This window comes from Ammospiza caudacuta, chromosome 15 (genome assembly GCF_027887145.1).
Source record: "Ammospiza caudacuta isolate bAmmCau1 chromosome 15, bAmmCau1.pri, whole genome shotgun sequence".
In the NCBI taxonomy this organism is placed as follows: Eukaryota; Metazoa; Chordata; class Aves; order Passeriformes; family Passerellidae; genus Ammospiza; species Ammospiza caudacuta.
The window spans coordinates 19,908,494-19,921,441 of record NC_080607.1 but is presented as its reverse complement, the minus strand read 5'-3'; the positions used below and the strand labels follow the sequence as shown (position 1 = coordinate 19,921,441).

Sequence of the window (12,948 nt, the reverse complement as noted above, 5' to 3'; positions counted from 1 at the left end):
ACCTTACCACTCCTAAACACAAAACACAAAATCACAAACCTAAATACTCCCTGTATTCCATGCTGTTTTCTTCACAGAATCTTCCAAGCCTCTGTGCTTTAGATGCCCAGAAACACCTGCTGAAAAGATGCTGAGACAGCTGAAAAAGCCTCTTCACTGAAATGAGGAAAGCTCTTACCCCAGCACATCCCAGAGAGGGAATGAAGCCCCTCAGCCACGGCTGGGGTTAATATACCCCTGATTGTGCCCGCCTCTCGTTCCCATGCCACCCAGGAAAATGGAGGGGGCGAATCCCACCAAGCCCTCAGAGCAGCTACAGCTGTTTGGCTCCTCTGACTCACATTCAAGGGCAGTAAAGGGCTTGTTATAGAAGAAAACTTTTCAGAAAAGTAACAGTGCTTTCTTTTTTTGCAACAACTACTTGGAGCAGAAGAACAGAAAACTGGCAAGATATAAAACTTTGTGGTAAGGTTACATAGCTAGATCAATTGGGTAATTGGGTAATTTGCTGTTACCTTACATAATTATTCTGTGTTTAACAAAAGCCATCTAATAAATTCACACCCAAAACTCCAGCAGCCCAGCTGGCCCTACCAAATCTCTATGTTTATGCATACAGTAAACAAAACCAAAATCCCAGTAATACCTATCAGAAGTCTGTGAAAGAAACCTCTTGAAATTGATCCTACCTCAAATACAAAACAACCCATGCAAAGTTAGCTTGACTCAATAAACAATTTACACAGAGCTAACAACACCAAGAAATAAAACAGCACACCATATACCACCAAAGAATATAATAGTGAAGAAAAAAGAAACCACTTTTTTTTTTTTGTTTAAAGCTTTTGCCAGGACTCCAACAACAACTTCTTCTCCTTCTGAAATGTCCCTTCTCCTTCCCAAATTCCTTACAACTTCTGAGTTTACATCCAAGCAAAAAGCAAAATTCGTGCACTTGTGCGTTCGATGCTCCTGCCAGATTCTCTGTTTCCCTCCACATCTTCTTACACTTTCAGTCTTCACTCTGTCCTGCCGTGATGAGTTTGACGGACGAATTGGTAAACGTTAAGAGAGGATTTCCCTGCCTCCCTCCCCAGAGCTGGTTTCCTTAGTGCATTTCACTCAATCCCAGGCCGGCAACGATGCACGCTCACCTCAAGCGTGCAAGGCTCACAGCTGCTCGGCTAAATGCGGCTGTAATCGGCTAAACTCGGCCATTGTCATCTGCATTCGGCTGGACTCGACCCTTCGGCACGGATCGCCTCGCTTCGGCCGAACTCGGAGCCGATCAGTGCGCCCGGCGCGGCTCGGCTCGCTTCGGCCGAACTCGGAGCCTCTCTGTGCGCCCGGCGCGGCTCGGCTCGCTTCGGCCGAACTCGGAGCCGATCAGTGCGCCCGGCGCGGCTCGGCTCGCTTCGGCCGAACTCGGAGCCGCTCTCTGCGCCCGGCGCGGCTCGGCTCGCTTCGGCCGAACTCGGAGCCGCTCTCTGCGCTCGGCGCGGCTCGGCTCGCTTCGGCCGAACTCGGAGCCGCTCTCTGCCCTCGGCGCGGCTCGGCTCGCTTCGGCCCAACTCGGAGCCGCTCTCTCCGCGTTCGGCTGAGCTCGCCTCGGCTCGCCTCCCTGAGGGCGGGCAAGCGGCGCCGCCTCACGTTAAACTCGCCCGGCTCGGGGCTCTCCTGCTGCCGCGTCCCGCGGGCGGCCCGGCCATCGCACGGACACGATCGGGAGCGCGGCGTGGCACAGGAGCTCATTGGGCAGTGACCGCACTCGCGCTAATTAGCGCGCACGAGAGCAGCGGGCTCGGTTCGGCTGAGCTCGGCTCCGTTCAGGCAGCCTCGCAAGCCTGGCCTCGGTTCGCTCGAGGCCGTCAGGTTCCGCCGGTCTCGCCTTGGTTCGGCCGAAGGAGGCGTCGTTCGCTCGTGTTTTTACAAATATCTTTCTATATTGACTGTATATTTCTATATTTAATTTTATACTTCTATAATACTTCCATTATTCCAAATAAAAACCCCGTCTCTAACCAAATAAATAAAAAAACCCTTCTTTTAAAGGATACTGAAATATTTTTTATTTATACTTTGTATAATTATACATTCATATTTTAATTTATCGTTTCTTTGGATGTATTACATTAATAATGATATATTATATATATATAATTTTAAAATAGATTTAAATTATTATTTAAATTATGTATAATATCTACTGCTACAACTAATTTTTTCTGATATTTTAAATTTTTATATTTATCTGTATGTATTTATTATATATTTCTAAACTTAGATTTCTACCTTTATATTATTTGCATTTATAATTTTTACAATCAAAACACTGCCTATTGACCAATAAAGAAAACCCGCTTTATTTAAGTATTTTAAAAATATTTTCATGTTTATAATTTTCATATTTATATTTATAATTTGTTCAATATTACATGAGAACACACCTGCTCCTGCACCGCAGTGGGGCCCCCTCTCCTGGGGACCTTGGGGTGCCCCAACGGCATCAGAGCCCCGAGTCTTCACCCCCTTCTCCTCTATTTAGAAACTACACTGGAACTTTTTTCTGGAAATAAAGACATTACCTAAATCCTCTCCCCGTGTCCTAGACAGATGGATATTCAGTTATTAGTTGGCTGGGCAGCAGTTTCTTAAATAGAATGATAAACAAGATGTGAACATTTCAGCTACAAGCAAATAGGCAAATCTGAACAAGGTACTGGTGGGCGACCACTGAAGTTATTTTGAAGGAATTTTTTAAACAATAAAATATTGATACCACAAAAATAAAGCAAAAAGCTAACTACTGGCTAAGAAAAAATTAACTTTTGACAGCAACAACATTCCAACCACACAGGCTTTTTCCCGATGTCATACCTTATAACTACCTCTCTTGGGAATTCTCATCATGTATCCCAAAAGGAATAAATACCTCAGAGCGTCCTAAAGCAAAAAGTAGCACACATGAGCTCCTCACACTCCCGGGAGGCCTGCACAGCGTGCACTGAGTCTGCAACAAATTCTGCTCAGTGAGAGTCTGCAAACAAAGGTTCAATTGATGAATTGAACTGATTGTAAAGGGAGGTTTTCTAAGCACAGAAGCACAACAAAGAACAAGCAAAAACAATTCTTAAAAAAAACCTGCAAGTTTTATTTAGCATATATGCGACTGATTTCCACCCTGTGGCTTCTCACTTTGATTCGCGTCTGTAGGTTCAGGAAGATGACAATGCACACTCTGCCCTCCCTGAGCCCCCCACAGCAGCTGAGCGCTGCTCCGTGCGCTCAGATCGTCAGGAACTGGATTGCCCGCATGGACTGGAACTGCTCTGCTGCAGATTCAGGAGAGAGAGGCTGGCTGAGGCGTCGTCCCAATTCCATTTCTGTGTGACGAGAAGCGGTTTGTTCCCAACGGGTGCAACAATCCCCAGCTCGCTTCCATGGTGAGTACCGATGGCACACAAATGGCAGCCTGAGGAAATCGTGTTCTGGGCTCTAAGTGGTCGGGACAGGGTCTGATTTTTTGTTTTGCATCTGTATGATGATTAGTACGACAGGGCCCTGATCGATGACATGGCAGCACAGAATTAAAAACTCCTCAATAGGATTACATCGACTTCTAGGAAAAGACAAAAGCCTAGGACCCTTCTGAAATCTATTTTTAATGCGAAGCACACGGATTGTCACTATGCTGTGCCTTCCAGCTTTTCAAAGCAGCTTACCTCTGAAGACCAGAAAACATTTATTTCTACAGAAACAATGGGCAACCCCCAGGCTAATCTCAGCGCTACTGTTTAATAGGGGATCTGCCAGCGTGCCAGTCCAGCTTCAAGTGTGCTTTATTTCAGTCTAACATCCCCTCAAAATTCTTCTCACATCTCCCAACCCTGACATCTTATTTTTCCCTAAAGCTTCTCATCATTAGCAATTTCCAAGTAACATGGTATTTTTACAACATTCAAAAATGTCATGCTGGACTGTGCTAGAGAGTAATTTGCAAATATAAGCTTAGCAAAGTTTGAATTGACTTGTCCAGAGAAAAAACCTACAAGTGAACACCTACACCTGCCTACAAAGAGCTAACAAGCCCCTGGCAGCTGCCAGCATCAAAGCACAGCGGATGTTTCTAATACAGGGTAAGGGTAACAATATCACCTTTTGTTCTCTCCAGCTTGTTTTCCCTGCAGTCATATTTTGCTTCTTATGATTTTTTTAGTCTCTGCATCTTCTTGGACAGCACCGAGCCCGACGACAAGGATACGAGAGTCTTTCCCTGCCGTAGGGAGAGAACCAGGAAAACAGTTAAAATAAGAACAGGGTAGTTTGAAATTCATACTTCCAATGAGAAGCAGCGCCTAACAAACAGAACAAAAGTAAACAAAGCATGGTACCTCCCTGGGGACAGAAGACTTACAAACTCTCCAGGATTTACAATTCTAGCGACCAACCCCTTCAGGACGGCAGCCAAGTGTCCCATGAGGTGGTGCTGCACCAAAGAACCATCTGAGAGGTTCCAAAGAGTGAAACGCACAATATTTTGCAAAGCCGTAAAATCTTGCAAAATAACAAAAATACAATAGATGTAAACTACAGGGTAAGAGTACAAGTGTTCACTTTAAGAGCTGGAACCATCCAGGTGAGCACCTGATAACTGGATCCTCACCAGAGTTTGAACCCTTCAGGACACAGAAGGGTTTTCCCCAGAAATTTCACAGACTGAGTTTTGATACAAGTATACTTGCCAGACCCTCAGAAACATCACCCATTCTCCAGGTGTCTGGAGAGAACTGCAAATGGCTCTCACGTAGTTTGAGCTAGCTCTGTAAGGTCTCAGGGTGAATTTCACCAGATGCAACCAAACTGGGCAACTCCCAGTGGGACAGAAGGAACCCAAAGCTTGGGTTCGCAGAGCTGCAGCAAATACTGAGGAAACAAACATAACAGCGTAAAAAATAATAAACCATCCTTTTTTTTTCTCTTGCTTTTGTTTTTTTCTTATTCAGATCAGCATAGCAATTAAAGAGAAGGTGAAAAACTCGCCATTACTGAACATTTCATCATCTGTAGGCTGAGCATCCTTAGCACAGAGGACTCCAAAGTTAAAATTCACCGATCCCTGGGAAATAAAACCAAATATTGTATGATAAACAATCAAACAGCAGACGTAAAAATTTGTTTCCTCTAAGGACTTTCGGGTACGTATGTACCTTTGCATACATCCAACACATTGGAACATACACTTTATACCATCTCCTAATAAGTAAAAATTTACCTTTAAACTTTGATAGTACAGCATAAAATTATGAACTTAAATTGGTGATCTGTTATTATTAAGTTGGTGCCTAAAGTTATTTCTGCTGTCAGGTTCAAAAAAACATTAATTTTTTTTACTGGAATGAGCAATTGATTTCAAAGTCATCACAAGCCCACCAAAACACAAAGCAGTATTCACTGGATGGGTCTGTGAGCTAGAAGTAGTTAGGCTTGTACTTCCCTCTTGCTATTCCAGAACCAATAAATCCTGTCAACAAAACCAGGATCTATAGCCCACTGCTGTGAAAGATTCTACGAGGATGATGGTTTGATTTGTGTTTAGAAGTTTTGATTTGAAATGGCCAGTTCAATGGATAAAGACAGTTTAGGTAGTATTACATTGCTATTATTATTATTTCTATTATTATTTTTACTATTACTACTGCTATTGTTATCATCTGCTACTGGAAGAAACAAACCAGTAGTACCTATACTTAATTACTTTTATTTCCAGGAAATAATAAAGAAAAAGAACCAAACCAAAAAAAGTCACTTCCTACCTTTTATATCAAGGGATGAAAAATTTCTCTTGGGCTCTTCTCCAATTTATCAAGACTCATAGCACTGAAAGGCAAACAAAACAGTGCTTTATAGAAGGGCAAGTGCACATTTCAAGGCTGAACCACCAACTGATTGCAGTGACAGCAGTTACAACATGAATCCTTCCTAGAGCCTCTGTTAAATGGAGTGTTCTGTGGAACTGCCGTTTCTTTCCCAAAACACTAACTTCCAACACTTCCTAATCATATTTTGTATTTTAAAACAAAAGAAGTTAGTGAGACTCTGTGCGGAGGTCAGGTTTAAATTTATTTCCTTCTAAAGCACAGAGCTCTGTTCCATCACCCTTCACTTCGGCTCTACACTGAATCGTGGTGAGCATTTGAGGAGTGCTCAATAATCAATTCTATTTCTCTCTTTTTCTAGCTCTCTCTATTCCTAAATCATTCCAGACAAGTCAAATGAAAAATGAAAAAAACAAGTTCAGCATCAAAGTCACACTTTTTCCCGTTGTCTGGTCAAGAACAGGCTCTAAATCCACTTACTGCTGCCTTCAACGATTCAGACTTGCAAAAGCATTCTTACATGTTTTACAGGTTTATCATAAAACCCACAGAACGCAAGCTCTGAATTACAGGAAAAGGTACACAGGCAAATATCTAAAGGGATCACTTATTAGTAAATACATACCTTGGTAGAGATCGCACTGAGAACCTTTCTGAGGGACTCTAAGGGACGCATGTTTTCTGAGCACCCTATAAACAAGAAAAGCTAGGATATAGTACGGGACATCCCCACTTTTTCTACATATTCAAATAGTATTTTTAATAAAAACAATTCAGTTAAAAAAGAAGGAAGAAAACCAAGCTAATTTTACTCAGCTGTATTTACTGCCGATTTAGAGAAAAATGCCGGGCAGCGTCGGCCGTTGCGGCACACGTCGCGCCGGCAGCAGGGCCTGCCGGGAGTTGGAGTCTCGGGCTGGTAGCCACTCATGTGCCGCGATAGCCGTTGCGTCACACGCCGCGCCGGCAGCAGGGCCTGCCGGGAGTTGGAGTCTCGGGCTGACAGCCACGGCTCCGTCCCCCGCCACCGGGAGCTGCAGTCCCTCCCGGGCATCAAACGGGTCCTTCGCCCCAGGGCGGGGAAGGACCTGAGGCAGGACCGCTCCTCCCGAATGCCCTCTCTTTTCCCCTCCAACTCTTTTTCTTTTTTTAACGCTGTTTTTCACCCCTTTCCCTTCCCTTCCCTTCTGCTCTCCTGCTTTCTTTCCTTTCCTTTCCTTTCCTTTTTTTCCCCTTCCCTTTCCCTTTCTTTTTCTTGTATTTGTAATCTTGGTTTTCCTTCCTAGCTTTAGAATCAAAAAGCAGCAGTAGTAACTTTCAGGCTACCTGGGAGTAAAAAAAACCCCAAAACTATAATGATTGAAAGAAAACTATTTATTCCCTGGGAGCCTGAAATTTTCTACTGCTGCACATGACACAGAGCTTTTTATTCCTTCTTATATACAGTTGATATTTTATACTCGCTTTATACACCGCCCCCTGCCGTCTGCACCGGCGCTCTGCAGGCAGAGTGCTGCGGCGTCGTTCGGTTCTGTTTAAATAAACTCGGCTAAATTAGGCTTGGTTCGGCTTAGGTCTAAAATCGTTTCGGTTCGGCTTTTCGTCTAAATTCGGCTTTTCCGGCTCTTCGGCTGAACTCGGCCCGGTTGGGCTAAAGTCGGTCATATTCGGCTCTTTGTCTAAATGCGGCCAATGTCGGCTACAGTCGGCTATCGGTTACGCTCGGCTATCATCGGCTCTTCGTCTCAAGTCGGCTGTGTTCGGCTACACTCGGCTCTTCGTCTCAAGTCGGCTGTGTTCGGCCACACTCGGCTCTTCGGTGAAACTCGGCTATTTTCGGCCACACTCGGCTCTTCGGTGAAACTCGGCTGTTTTCGGCTACACTCGGCTCTTCGGGGAAACTCGGCTGTTTTCGCCCACACTCGGCTCTTCGGCTCTTCGGAACTATTCGGCCCGGCTCGGCTCCCTCAGGGCGGGAAAGCGGCTGTCAGAGGACCCCGGCACAGCGAGGCGTTTCCCCACATGCCTGTCACAAACCCGCCGAAATACGCCCGCCCGCGGCGCCGCTGAGACCACAGCATGTGTCGGGTACACTTGAAACGTCACAGAAAATACCACCGGGGCCGCGCCGGGGTCGGTATTCCATGCAGGCAGTCCACTGACACCCACCCCGGTCCTCCACTTCCCCGCCCTTTTCGCCGCCCTGTTGAGAAGGTCAACCAAAAGTCCGCGACATCCGCGACGCGCCACTCCCAAGGTGGCGGCCTCTCGGCGCAGGGCTGCAGTACCGCGCTCTGCCCACAAGGCGGCAGCACTGCCGCCCGCCCCAGCCGGGGGCGCAGCGCGCCTCGGGGCTGCGGGCAGGCAAGGTGGCAAAAAAGAACAGGGGCGACCCCCGCCAAAAACTGCTCTGAAATAAATGCCAAAAACCTGCCTCTTACCCCACCAGAATCAAACAAGGCCCCTTGCTTTAAAGCCATGTTTAAATAAATTTTTTATTTCCATTTTTCGTATTTATATTCACATGCATAGCTATAGTGGACATTGATGTAGCATGTAATTTATATAACATTATTCTATTTCTATTATTTATATTTACTTATATTTTGTGCTTTTGTAAATATCTTTCCACATTGATTGCATATTTCTATGTCTAAAATTACATTTCTATCATGCTTTCACTATTTAAAATACAAATCCCATCCTAACTAAATAAATACAAAAAAGCTCTATTCTTTTAAACTACATTGAAATATTTTTATATTTATAGCGCTCATGACTATATTCACATTTATATTTGCAGTTTATACTTAAGTATTATATTAATCATTATGTATAACATGTATCCTATTCAAATAAGAGATAAATTATTTTCCTAATGATGTACCATATCTACTGCTACAACTTATTTTTTCTTACGTTTTTAATTTTTATATTAACCTTCAGCTATTTATGATCTATTTCTATTCTTAGATTTCTACCTTTATATTATTTGTATTTATAATGTTTATACTAAAACACCTGCTTTTGCCAAATAAAAAAAAAATCCCCTTTATTTTAAACTACTTAAAAAAACCTAGAGTATATCAATCTGGTATAACATATAACAAATGATAGATATGATAGATGTAAAATTGATATAAATATTGTAGTGTATTATAGGAAATAAATAAAAATCAATATGATCCATAACACAAGTAATACTGTATAAATGTTATATTTATGTTATTTTATATTTCAAATAATTTAACATTTCTTTATATATTTGCATATACTTGACAAACATTTCTATATTTATACTTGGGTTGCGATTTTTTTCTGGGTGTTTTCTGGGTCTTTTCTTGCCCTTCTTCAAATTTTTTTCTGGGTTATTTCTTGTCCATCTTGGGGGTTTTTTCTGGGTTTTTTCTTGCCCATCTTCAGACTTTTTTCTGGTTTTTTTCTTGCCCATCTCAGAGTTTTTTTTTTTTGGGTTTTTTTCTGGGTTTTTTTCTTGCCCATCTTGGGTGATTTTCTGGGGTTTTTCTACGTTTTTTTCTTGCCCATCTGGGATTATTTTCTGGGGTTTTTTTCTCGTTGCTTTCTTGCCCATCCTGGGCTTTTTCTGGGTTTTTTTCTTGTCCATCATGTGGTTTTTTTCTGGTTTTTTCCTGCTCATCTTCGTCTGGTTTTCTGGGTTTTAAGCCAAAATCGGTACATATCATGTCAGTTCATGCAATACAACCCGGCTGGGGATTTTTTATTCTAAATTTAACAAGGAGTCGCAAAACCTGGAAAGCAAAAGTCACACACACAAGGTTAAATCCAGTCAGCATGCACTCACACACGCAGAAACGAGCAGACACAGACAGACACAGCCACGTGCTCTCACACACGCTCACACAATCTTTCCACTTAAATGCTCACTGCGGCCCTTACTCGAGATGCTGAAGAACGTGCTGTGACACATCTTCTGGCTGCCGCTCCTTGAGGTAAAATGGCAGATCCTGGGGAAATCAGCAGCCTCGGGGACCTGTGAGACGACAGGAAGGGTCAACGAGTGGCTATCTGACAGCTAGGACTTGTCTCCTCTCTGGACTGATAAATTTTCTACCCAAAATCCAATAGAAGACAGTTGTATAGGTACATAGAACATAAGCCACCATAGGCAGATACAATACAAGCCAGGACTTGCAAAAATTCTCTGGAAGATGAATTCTTGCGCCCTATTCCCTTTCAGAAGAAGGAACCTACACAACTACTGCAGTCATCTGAGGAGGTGCATCTGAAAAAAAAGTTAGGACAACAGTCAGACGGTTCAATGATAACTGAAGAGCTCCAGATATCCTGTGTCCATCTACAAATCCCATCTAGAGTCCAACTACACCCCACACTGCACATTACAAATCCCCGGGCCCTCTCCTATTGCACCAGGCTATGCGGCAGGGCAGAGCAGCTCGGGCACAAATGTGTGCTGACAGCCGTGACACAGGATGGACAGGACAGGAAAGACAACGGGGACACAACACAGACAGAAAATTCTAGGCAAGGAAAACGGCTGCAAGGACTGAGAGAATGCAAAAGGAGATGACCGAGTTCAAACTGATGGTGAGCTGATGAGGCTCAGAGAACCCCGAAGGAAGAAGATGATAACTGAATGATTTCTTCTAAGAACTGCAAAGATGGATGCCTAGGAATCCTACGGTCAGAATCCTCTACCTAACCTCATATTACGCCAAGTCCTAATCCACCAAAATGGATCCAGGTGGGGGCATAGCTGTCCATACAGCCCAGACCAAGACCTGACAAGACATCAGATGCGATGCTTCCAAAGACAGAAGAGAGTCTGACGCCTGTCTGAGCTCCCCAGTCAAAAGTTCTGTGGCCTGGGTGCCAGGCCAGGGAATGCAGAGATCACAGATGCTAACAATGATGCCAAGATTAATGACAGGCACCCCTAAGGTAAAAGACATGGGATACACAAACAACACACAATTCACAACAGACAAGTGACACGAGACACACCGGGACTGCTCTGCCCTGCTGCACACCTCAGCACTGTGATCAAAAGTGAGACTTGGCTTCTATGGGGCCTAAGGGGCCACTTCATTAACACCCCCCCACCTCCAAACTGGACTCAAAACCCCCTCCCTGTAATCCCCAAACCAGCACCGTGCTTTCAGCCCCTCTGTGGGTCACGGCCCTCTACTTATCTCTCATACAGCTGGGGATGCTGGTCCCTGTCAGGTGCAAAGAAAGGCCACCTCATCAGATGGGAAGGTCCTGCTGGCACCGGGCTGGTGTCTCTCAGACAGCTAGATTAAAGAGAACCAAACATCAGGGCCTGATCTTGGCACCGCATCGGCCAAAACCCCACCGCTCTGCTACTCACCGCGCTCCTAAGAAGGCCCGGCACCTCCTGACCCTGACCCTCTGCCACACGTGGAATGCGTCTGCACCTGAAAGAAAGTTAGAACACATGTCAAACATCACCAGGATAACTCACAAGCTGCAAACACCATATGTCAATCTAGGAACAACATCTAGAGCCCAAGTACAGCCCACATTACAAATTTCAACTCCCCAAGGCTCGTCCTATTGCAGCAGGCCATGCGGCAGGGCAGAACAGCTCTGGCAAAAAATGTGTGCACACACCCGTGACACAGAAAGTGACAAACAGGGGGACATGAAACACGACACATCATGCTTGTGGTGAGGGCCTCGAGGGGAAAAGGCAAAAGGGACCCCAAAGACACACCAGGGAGCACGGCACACCGGACAACAGGACACAGATTGGAGCTGTTCTGCACTGCCCGCCTGAAAGCTGCCATCAAAAGTAGAGCCTCTCCCTTTAGCTGTCCTAAGAGGCCCTTGGAGAAGATTGCTTTCCCCTCTGCTCATTTTTGAATCTGTCCCAAGAACTCCCAATCTGCTACTCCGCCATCTCCAGACCGTTGCCCCCGACATATCTTTTGGATGATCGGTGAGGGGAATCCACGCTGCACCTGAAATGAGTCTGCCTTGGAGGGCTCTGTGACGGCCTGTGAGCCTCTCGGTCAGCTGCAATCAAGAAAACCAAAACCAAAGTATGAGTCCAGAGTTATGTGGGCCAAATCCCTGCAAGTCAGCTACTTGCCCTCTCCTGAGTGTGCCTGGCTCCTTCAGGCTCCAGCTTCATCCTGATTCCAAGGCTGTGGCCTTTATTAGCAGTGGCACCTGGGTTACAGAAAGACAAAGTTAAATGGCATTCCTCTGAGTGCAGTGGATCACCTTGTGTGCTCTGAGACATGGCAATGCCTCTGCTAGGCTTCTGAACAGCCTTGTGTGGGGGGGCCCTCAAATAAACACCCTTTCTCACCCTGCTGCTTGCAAACCCGCTCCCAAGAAATCCTAAACTGGATACCTGATCACCCTCCCTCTCCCAGTCACCATCCTCAACTCACCTGAAGCCTCAATCTCAAACATCATCCTTGACACTGGGCAGATCCCTCTTGTGACACGACGAATCTGCTGAAAAATTGTTGTGCTTGAGAGCTGAGCAATAACAGCCAATTCTCTCCACTGCTCACCTTGACTGCTGGCATCCAGATGGACTTCCTGAAAAGAAAGACAAAGAACAGAGCTGTAACACACTCACCATACACACTTCTGCTGCAGAGACAAATGGGGCCTCACCGGCTCGGGGCAATCCCCTCGCCCGGGATGGGGCCCTCTGGCACACATTTAATCCATCTGAATCTGAAAAAAAAGTTAGGACAAGAGTCACACTGTTGCAGGATAACTGATGAGCTCCAGATGCCCTGTGCCCATCCACAGATCCCATCTAGTGTCCAACTACACCCCACATTACACATTCCAAGTCTCCAAGACTTCTCCTATCGCACCAGGCTGTGCAGCACGGCAGAGCAGCCCCATCCCAAATGTGTGCTGACACCCGTGACACAGGACAGACAGGACAGACAACAACAGGGGACACAACAGGAAAAGAAATCTCTTGGCAAGGAAAATGGCTGCAAGGACTGAGAGAATGCAAAAGGAGATGAGTGAGCTGAGACCGATGGTGAGCTGATGAGGCTCAGAGAACCCTGGAGGA

The 12,948-nt window shown here is 45.2% G+C and overlaps 1 long non-coding RNA gene across 1 annotated transcript; it reads right to left on the bottom strand.

Moving 5' to 3' along the window:
* Positions 1–3,557: 3,557 nt before the first annotated feature.
* Positions 3,558–6,719, bottom strand: LOC131564409 (uncharacterized). Its single transcript, XR_009275377.1, has 3 exons — positions 6,502–6,719; positions 5,814–5,877; positions 3,558–5,116 (listed from the first exon to the last, which is right to left on the bottom strand). It is a non-coding gene; the product is annotated as an uncharacterized LOC131564409 (long non-coding RNA).
* Positions 6,720–12,948: the final 6,229 nt, after the last annotated feature.